General features: G+C 34.0%; 1 long non-coding RNA gene across 1 annotated transcript; it reads left to right on the top strand.

Moving 5' to 3' along the window:
* The first annotated feature begins 3,249 nt into the window (after positions 1–3,249).
* LOC145127860 (uncharacterized) lies at positions 3,250–4,379 on the top strand. Its single transcript, XR_013716482.1, has 3 exons — positions 3,250–3,570; positions 3,838–4,083; positions 4,177–4,379. It is a non-coding gene; the product is annotated as an uncharacterized LOC145127860 (long non-coding RNA).
* The last annotated feature ends 6,668 nt before the right edge of the window (positions 4,380–11,047 follow it).

Below are 11,047 nucleotides of genomic sequence, written 5' to 3'. Positions count from 1 at the left end.
TTAATACCAACTTAATTTCTAATTAATTACTAATTAATAATATGATTTCCAAATAATATATTAATCTTATAATATATTAATAAAATCATTCTGAGTACCAATTAATTATTCATATAATAAATCCTACTCTCTCTCTCTCCACTAGTCATCCCATCAAGTTGCATGAGTGAAGGCAACCCAAAAGGACCATGATCATAATCAAATCAAGTACACACCAAATATAGTTATGGTCTTAGACACCTAATCCAATAGTCTCCCACTTGGATAAGTCCAATAACTATTATTGCAAGTATGACTTCAGAATCTGATCAACAATCGTAGCTTTCAAAAGCCGTTGTCGGACTCTGATCTTATCAGTAACGCGTCCTTTAGATAAGTGATCAAATATTCCTCCGTTCTACAAGATATCGTATGGACATGAGACATGGATTATAATCATTCTCTCTGTCCAAGGTTTGTTTCCCGACTTTATGATTTATGACGACTGACTCACACTATAATTGAACACATCAACTTAGTCCAGGCTTGGCCAAGCGCTTAGAATGTCATCACTAAATCATCGAGGGGCCCACAAATATCGCTTTTATCCTATCTAGGGTAAAAGGAACGGATAAACTTTGACTCATATGTTTGTACTATTTACTCGTTAAATTACACACAACAATACGTTTTATAACATCAAGTCACTAATGCGTTTACGTATTATCAATGCACAACCGACTCGTAAACAACAACTATATGTCTCCGTTTCAAGAATATAAGATATTATCGTCTCACAATCACTCGTGATAAAAATCTATGAAGTGATTCAAATGAGCGTGAGTTTAATCCAATACTCAAATCCTATTTCAGAAGTACTCATGAACACTGTAGCAAACTTGTGCTATGTCTAAGCACTTAGACAATCTACAGACAAATTCATGACAGTCTTGATTCACTACTTACTTCCAAAGTATGAACGATTGTGGATGCTTGAATAACCTAGTTATTCGGGAAGTAAAACATGCGAAGTGAAACACAAGAATAATCTAACCCAATATGGTCTCAAAACTTTTGAATATAAATTAAACACTTATTATTTAATCACCATCTTAATTAGACCTTATTCATTGTTTAATGTTTCAACTAATCAACTCGATACTTGAATTAAAACAATAGTCATCCCATGCTCCAAGCATGCACACTATGTTTATCTATGGTCCTTTCTTTGTGAAATTAATCAATTGAACACGTTTCCAATGATGCTCATTTCACAATTCCAAATCCTTATCTCAAGTGTAAGAATGCCAAATTGTTGCCACTACTAGAATCTGTTAGAGTCTAAACTTACATGCAATGTTCCTTTTGTAATGTCTAAGCACAAAAGTCACAGAGACTTGGCCAATGATATTACAAAACATTCCATTGGAGATTGTTACAAGACAATTCCCTAGAAACGAAGTCTCACATTCAAAGAGCATTCCTTGAATATCCTTCTTGCATTAAAGTTTCTAACTCACACATAGATCTCAATATCACACTCCCATTATGGAATCATTTTCCATAATTGTCATATGACAATCCATTCTTAATAGAATCCTATCTTTTCAAAATTATTTCAACATGGTCCATCCATTACTATACTTCCAATTATCTATAAGCAACCAATATTTGGCAAACCTTAGATTGTCCTTGACAATTGTTTAACAACTTTAGTCATATCTGCTTCCATTCCTTTTTCCCTCTTAATGCACTAGGCATTTGGAAAAATCAGAACATGCGAATATTATAGCATATCCAATCGAAGCATATGGGATACATTTCATAATGTCTTCCATAAAGACATGATACTTGCCCAGTCTCTTGCGAAAATATTTCCATAGATAGAATTTCCTATGTTGAAACATTTCAACATGATATTCATATATGACATGACTAAGCTTGATTAAAAAAAACTTCAATCTAAACTTTTAGATTTGAAATGAAGTATACGTATCCTCTCCGTTAAGCTTTTCTATAGCGAAACAATTTCCAAATTCTACAACTTTACAAATTTAGAACTTTGTTTACTATAAATAGCATTGCTAACTTGCAACACCTTACATAATAATCATGCTCTCACTAGCATAACAATTATGTTCTTACCAGCATAACAATTATGCTCCCATTAACTTTGACATGTATCCAGAAATCAATTGGACTTCTAGAAATCAATACCTATTGACTTTCTTACCAAAGTTCAGATTTCTGATACGTGGTGCATCGATAAGTCTTTATCTAGACTTCTCAAGCTCATACACCTTTCATTAGATAGCTTATGTGTGTGTCTAAACCTTTTCAGAACTCATGGCAATAAGTCCCGAATGTTCAAACTAATTGTCATTTCTCATAATTCGAACTATGAAAAGGGATGCTGTAATCATCTTCAAATTTAAGAAATACAATTATCCCAACTGCTAACTCTAATCCTTTAAAATCTACTAGTGAAAGTGTTTCCTCGCATTCATTTGCATGAAGTAAAGAAAAACCTCTTTGCCACTTAGATTTTATGGTGTATGTGTTCCTATCCATGTGCACTTGTCATTTCGAAACACTATCATAAGACAAAATTTATGAAAAATTAAACTCATATGGACTGAACCTGTTTATTCTTAATTTTTTGCCATCCGGCAGCATAAGGGCCTACCAGTGCTTCCAGGTTATTGAGCAGCTCAACTACACTGATCAATGTACTTTCACTGATCAAGATGTTTTGCATTATGCAATCAAACGAGAACTCATAGAACTAGGGATGAGCAGCGGAAGCGGGTACCTGCTTTCGGAACCGGAACCGCCTCGGAACTGCCGGTTTTGGAACTGGAACTGCCTTAGGTGGTTCCGGTTCCGGTTCCTAAAGTCTAGGAACTGCCATAAGCGGTTCCGGTTCCAATTTTCATTTTTACGAAACCGATACCCGTTGGATACCCGCCGGTTCCGGTTCCAATACTGGGTGCCCGGAACCGGGGGTTAACCGGAACCGGTACCGCCGGGTACCCGCCTTTTTTCTAATATATATATATATATATATATATATATATATATATATATATATATATATATATATATATATATATATATATATATATATATATATATATATATATATATATATATAATTTTTATATTTTGGTGATTTTGTTTTTAAAAAATAGGGAAAAACACTTATACCTGATTACCTTAGTCTAGTCGTTTTTAGGGTTTTGGTAATTCATTCTTACAAAGTAACGCCGACACCCTAACTCTCTTCTTCTCGTCACTCTCCCCTCTCAATCTAGTCATCGTCGTCGCTCACATTACCGATTAACCAGAAATACCACATAGAATCTCTTTTCAATCGTCATCCGCCCAACATCAAACGCTATACGTTGTCACTCTCATCAAAGTCGTAACCTTGGTTGTTCAATCACCACTCATCCGTGTTCAATCGGCTCAATTGAAGGTTTCGGTTCAATCTGTAACTATTCTCCCAGTTCAGTTATCACCACACTCCACTCATGCCGATTAGATTGAAGACGACTAGTTCGTAAGACGTAAAACTTCGACACTTCCCAGGTGAGAAGCTTGTTTTCTTTCATTTTTCCCAAAAAATAGATTTTTTTTTGTTTTTGTTTTTTGTTTTAGGGTTCTATCTAGTTGAAGTTTTGTGTTAGTTGGTGAATATTGGGTAATTGTGTTTGTTTGTTTGCGTATGGGTTTTGGTTAACTTGAAACGAAAGCTTACCAAGGGATCTCTACATTCAAGTAGATATGTTTCTTATGTCCCACATGTTTAAAAAGCTTGACTTAATATATTTACTGATGTCGAACTTTGGATCACAGAATTTTCAAAGTTATCCTATCTTTGGATATGTAGATACCCTGGATTCTCTCTGGCACTATACATGATAATGTGATATTTGGGAAGGACTATGATCCAAGAAGGTATGGGATCAAGAAGCTTTTAGATCATGATGACTATTGTTGATGATTTGGTGTCTGATGATACGCTTATTGAAGAAATACTTTGTGAGGAACCCATTAATGAGTTTGTTCAGAACTGTGATATTCTTGCCTTCAACAAGATCTGTAAGTTCATTGTTTTAATCAAATCTTTTTCGTTTTTTTTCTGAAGTTAGATGATTGATTAGTTTGCTAATGTGACTTGTTTTGTGATTGCAGAGTTCGATGATGATGCTCATGGTTTATGATTTTCATTTTGATGTTGATGCTGTTTTGAGTTGTTGCTGTTATGTGCTGTTTTGAGTTGTTGCTGTTATGTGTTGTTTTGCTATTGCTGTTTTGTGTTGTTTTGAGATTGCTTAAGTTTTGTTGTTTTGTAGTTTGTTGTTGACTTGTTAAATTCCACTTGTTTTAAGATTAAGTTTTTTTAATTGTTTTAGTTTATATCTTGAACTCCTATTGCTTATAAAAGTTAATTTCAATGGCATGTATGAGATAAAAAAATTTAATATTTAAAAATCCGGGTACCCGGAACCGGAACCGGTCTTGGCGGTTCCGGGAGCGGTTCCAAATTTTTAGGAACCGGTGTAAGCGGTTCCGGTTTCAATATTAATAATTTCAGAACCGCCGGTTCCGGGAGCGGTTTCGGATCCAGCTAAAATAGGCGGGTACCCGGTTGTGCTCATCCCTACATAGAACTCATATGCATAGTCAATTTAACTGGAATGGGCGCTGAAATAAGAATATGTCAACACGATAGGTTGTTAACCTCAGGTCGTGTGCTAATGATAACTAAAAGGTTTATTCTTGTTTAGTTCTTGAAACTATTCAAGACCATTAAGACTCCCACTGACCTCTTGACATATAAGATTTTCTGTCAAAGAATATTTCTCAACAAGCAAATATTCAAGAGTTAGTGTGGGTTCTTACCAAGAAAGACTTCATATAATTGGTCTTAGTTGGTCTTTGTTTTAGCCAAAAACATCACAACTACCAATTTCAAATGTGCAAGAGTAAGAAACATTTCTACTCCACATTTCATGAGGTGTTATAAACCTATTTAGAACATGTTAGTCAAGGTAGTTTCTAGAGTATGACTCTAAAACTTGATCTTGGAACGAAGTATGACTCATCTTCTTGATTTAACCATTTCAACAATCCCCGATACCTCTTCTTAGTCATGTAAATGCATTAAGGTGTCCTTAGAGGATCAATTGTGACATGGTCCCATAATCATTATGATGATCATAAAACATGATACTAAAAGTACTCTCCTTTCCTATCAGATTGGAGAAACTTTTATCTTTTTGCCTAATTGATTCTTTGTATTCGGTCTGCTATACTTTGAAACTTTTCAAGGTATTAGAATCATACTTAATCTTGTAAGTATAATCATATTTACCGAACCATTAATAAATCATGACGAATAGCCTTTATCATCCTTTGTGGTGGATCTGACCAGTCCACATTAATGTTTACTAGATCCTTTAGTCTTTCACTTAACTCACATATACATGTGAACAAGGAACTAGTCTCAGTTTCCCAAAGATCAAGATTCTCATACATCACATAATTCAATATTGCATGATTCCAAGTTTCTGTCCAATTGAAACTTGGGTGATGAGAATCCTTCCTCACTTGGTAAATTAAGACACTACCACAAACGATATTACTAAGAATCAAATCCATTTTTAATATTGCTAACAATAGAAATATAAACACCAGTTTTCACAAATGTCATTGCAAAGAAACGTAAAATAAGATAAAATCAAAAATTTATTTTATTGATAAAATGCGGAAAACTTGTCCTTACAATGCAAATACATATGAAAACTATGTTTCTAAATATTCCTAAGCAATCTATCATAACTCTAAGTAGCAGCTCAAAAATTCGATCATCGAACCATGTGATAGAAATACATCTCTTCACGATCAGACTCAGCTTACTCTTCTTTAAGCTTCCTTCCTTTTCTTCGATCCTAAAAAACATCAAAATGTAATCTTATCACATCATGTATTAAGAATCTATAAACAGGAACTTAATAGCGTTAGATAGTGGATATACCTGAAGTAGAGTCATACAATTTGACTTCACTATCCTTGCGATCTTTCAGGTAGATACGACAGCTTCGCATCCAATGCCCCTTCTCTTGGCAATAGAAACATATGGACTCTTTTGGAATGACATATGGGACTATCTCAGAATTTGCCTTTCTCTTATGATCAAACTTTTTGATCATGGCCGATTTCTCTCCCTTAGGACGAGAAACCATTTCCGGACTATCACCTTTGCCATCACCAATGTTCATGGAAATTTGGGAGCTAGATCTTCCAGAAAAATCTGCTTGACAGGTGCGCCAAAGCATTGCTGCTTCAGCCGCAATTAGCAAATAAGTCAAATCAATAAGGGTCACGTTGTGACCTGTCATATAGTAGTCTTTAACAAACTGACCATATGACTCGGGAAGTGACTGAAGAACCAAGTCAACTGCCAGCTCCTTTGGGAAAACGACACCCAACATTCCCAGTCTGTCAAGGTGCAACTTAATGTTTAGAACATGTGCACATACAGAGTTTCCATCTTCGTTCTCGCATGCCAATATAGCTTGAGTAACCTTGAACTTTTCAAGTTGACGAAAACGTGGGTCAGGGAGAATCACTGGAGGAGGTGGATGAAGAGAAGTATGATTTCCAGTTCCACCTTTGCACGAAGAAGGGAGTGATCTTTCACCTTGATCGACATGTGGAATATCATCTTCAAAAAGAAAGTCTATTCCAAAGGATTGGGGAAGACCATAGTTGTCAGAACTAGACATCTACAAAAGGGAGAAAATTAAAGTTAGTTGATTTAAGTCCTTAACATAACACCCAAATGAAACATTAAGGCTAGGACCCAACACAATAATTCACAATTCGGAAGAGGGATGTCGTAATCCAATTGCAAATTAATTGAAGGTAGGTAAATGACGATTTACCAATTCCACCACAAAAACGAAATTTTTAAACGAATTAGGTTTTAAATGAAATTCCTAGATCTTTTGAGATTCATTGAACTTTTCAATGGCATGTTTAATCTTGATTATGCCCTTCAAGTTTGTGATTGGGATACCGAGGATCACAAACAAGGTGTGAATAACCATGCAAATTAGCTTGGTACTCTCGATGTCATTTAACACCTAATCAATGTGCCGGTTAACCACACACGCTCCATTGATCAACGATAATTTACGATAAACCCATTGCAATCCTTCGTTAGTCCACATTAGTGTGTCGGTTAACCACACACGCTCCACTAACTGAACAATAAGGTGAAATGTGCAATTTCATGGGTTAGCATCAAAATTCATATTTTCCTAAAGTAACTAAGACTTGAGAATTTATAAAAGCATTTAGTTACATTATAATTCATTATACTTTTAATGAGAGTTTAGTGTCCTATCCTACCCGTTCGGTAAACGACCCTCCACTAGTCAAGGGTGCGGTGGGTAAGAGTGGATACCCAATGGCGGTCATTTTACAAGCTGCTTCCTTAAACACCCCTTATAGACCAGCTTCGTGAATGAGGCCTACTAACGGTAAGACTGACATTTTCTTATACATATATATATATATATATATATATATATATAAATTAAACCTTTAATATTATAATAGTATAAGGGTGTATTTTAAACTTTTAAAATACTAGGGTTTTAGAATTTAATATCTCAAAATTAAAACTTTTGATCAAATTTTAAATTCCAAAACTTGAGTGCAAATTTTGAAACTTTTCAAAAACTTCTAGAACAAATTTAAAACAATTAAATTAATCATATAATTTTATATTTATCATAAATTTGACCTTTTCTCTTAATTGGCAAGAAAATTCAAATCAAATTTTACAAATAATTAATTTATCACAAAATCTCATAATTATCTTAAAATTTGACAATTATCTTTCAGTTAGATGAGGATACTCATTACCATATTAGAAAATTTGAATTTAATTAGTAAAAACAACTTATGGTAATTATCCTAATCTAATCTAGGCAAAAAAAACAAAAAATCTGCCAACAGACGATTTGCCACGTCGTGTCATGCCATAACACGTCGTGTAAGACCAACACGTCGTGTACAACTATGAACACGTCGAGTTCATCAGGCAGAGTCCAGAAACGATTTTCTTCCAGCTTTGAACAATTCACAAATGCATCAAATATAACAAAAAACGCCCTAAGCTCTGATACCACTGATGGGTTTTGAGATTAACAACATTCCTATGGTGCATATGCAACCCTAATGCTTTAGATCTAGGTTTTTCTCAAGTTATACATGCAAATCAATTATCCAAAGCAAAACCCTAGATCTAGCATACATAATTTCGAAATTCATATATATAAAAAGGGTTGGAAGATTACCTCACTTGTTATATTGTAATACCAAGAACAATCCTTGACTCTTAAAATCGTAGTGCCCCAAGTGTTACACCTCTAATGGAGTCACAAACACTCAACACAACAAGGATGACTTGGAGAGATGATGAAATTTGTCAGGTTCTCTTAGAATCACATAGGGGCTAAAATCCTTAGGGTTCAGGAGGTTTATATATGGCTAGGTTGCTTAGTTTTCAAGTTGGACTTGAATAAGGAAACCCTGGTTCCTAACTTAAGCCCAAAGCAATCCATGGACCTCCTTGGTAAGCCGTTGGACGAAATCTTATGGGGTAATCCATAAATTTCATCCACTCCACTTACAAGGAGTCATAAGCCTAGTTTTACAACTATCAATGATTTGCAAAACAGCCCCTCCATTATTAATCAGTTCCTTTAATCCCAAAATTCATACCAAATTAATTTCTGATTAATTACTAATTAATAATATGATTTCCAAATAATATATTAATATTATAATATATTAATAAAATCATTATGAATACCAATTTATTATTCATATGATAAATTCTACTCTCTCTCTCTCTCTTTCTCTCCACTAGTCATCCCATCAAGTTGCATGAGTGAAGGCAACCCAAAAGGACCATGCTCATAATCAAATCAAGTACACACCAAATATAGTTATGGGCTTAGACACCTAATCTAGCAAACTGTTGTTCTTGTTGTAATGACGAATTATGGCTTAGGAGAATGAGTACGAGAAGTACCACCAATGTGGCTTAGTTGTGATAACTTGGGAATCAATATTCAAGCAATCCAGAACTAGAAATTCTCCGAGATTAGAATATCATAGGCTCAACTTTGGGGTGGTTTGTCATTCAATAAAAGGATATGAAGAAGTACCAAGAACAAAATTTGACATGCACACTATCTCCCAAGGTGAGTTATTTTTTTGTGGTTGAACACTTATATATGATTATACATGTGTTTTGGAAAGTGGAAAATCACAATATACGCTTATTGTATAGTTGTTGTATAGTTCATGACATTCATGAATACTAAATTGTTGAAGGATAAGTATAACATCCCTTAGATTGACATCTTTATTTGTAAGGTTAAAAGTAAGTAATCGTGAAGAATGTATTATGCTGGTGACCATTACACCCTCATGGTTGCAAAAAAAATGTGTCGAAGGAATTCATTGGGTATTTATAGGGTTGCTTGCGGAATAACTACCAAATGAATAAAGCGTGGCTTACATGAAGCATTGTATATAAATTATGGACCTTGGATTTTCAACCTTTTAAGATAAATTAATCTACCAAATTCAATGTTCATTTATAAAATTTATGATCATCATCTCTAGTCAGATAACCAAATTGTAATCATTTTATCATTATGTGAAGTGAATAATGGAAGGTGGTAATATTAGCAAATCTAGATTATTTTACAATCACTTGTATTCAATTTATTTTCCAAGAACCGTGAAATATTTTCCCAACATAGAAGATGTGAGCACAATGCGTTATTTTCAAATCAAAAATCTATAATTCATAATAATACTAAATGAAATATTTATTGTAAGATTACAAATATACCAATTTAAAAAATATCACGTTCTGACAAAACACATTAATACATTTCACCGCATAGTGCAACAAGATCTTACACATCAACAATAGAAAATCAACACTCCTTGGATATCAACACAATAAAAAAACTTAATATTTATTTAAGTTAACATATTACAACCGGTAGTTATTACAAGAGAAGAAGAGGAAACAAACAAGAAATTCCTAATCTCTCAATTCACACCAACTTGAAAAGAAAAAAAATAACGGATTTGCATCGAATTGCATCTTTAGGGACTTCTTGGCCTCACAGTCCATACTTTTTTGAATCATGATGCCAGTTTCTGTGTCATATGTACCTTTTATTTTTTTTCTTCCTTAATTTTGAATTTTGAACCATAAATCAAGGATTGAAGAAAGAGCAGCACAGATACATTTGACTCAAAAATTGAGAAAATGATTCCAAAAAGATGGAATGTAAGGCCAAGAAAGTCTCTAAAGAAGCAATCAAATGCAAGTCCAGTATCTTTTTTCTCTAAGTTAAGAGGAAAAGAAAGATTACATGTGCTAATGACTTGTTGGAAGCTAAACTAATATAGTAGGTGAGAACTCAAAAACAAGAACCATGTTTGGAATAGAACTCTCATATATGTAAAATGAGACAGGTGCTTAGATTTGTGCACCACAAAAAAGAGAGACATGCAAATAGAGAAGAAAAAGAAGAGTGATGTGTGCATTAGGGAAAAAAGAAGTGTTATATATAGGCCAATTGTGGTTGGTATCACCATAAGAATAAATTTAGTATATTCGGTTTCACACAAGTTTTGTTGTCATCATATAAAAAGCGTGAATCATCTCACATGTATTTCACACTTGTAGTGATTAGGTTACCAAAAATGATTGAAATTTAAATTTCAAAATTTGAATTTTAAATATTTTGTAATCTCCAACGTAGACAAAATGGTGTAATTGGAATCCTAAATGTAAAAACTTTCCATCAAATAGGGGAAAAAACTTTCCTTCAAGAAGATGAGGGAATTAATTCTCTACTATGAAGGAAAGTGACATTGTACCTTATTACCGTTGTTTTATTTCACAACATAAACTATACCATCACCCACCCCCACCACCACTCGCTACCACCACCAC

This window comes from Lactuca virosa, chromosome 7 (assembly GCF_052849685.1).
Source record: "Lactuca virosa cultivar CGN04683 chromosome 7, Lactuca_virosa_CGN04683_v6, whole genome shotgun sequence".
Lineage (NCBI taxonomy): Eukaryota > Viridiplantae > Streptophyta > Magnoliopsida > Asterales > Asteraceae > Lactuca > Lactuca virosa.
This window is presented reverse-complemented; position numbering and strand designations above follow the sequence as displayed.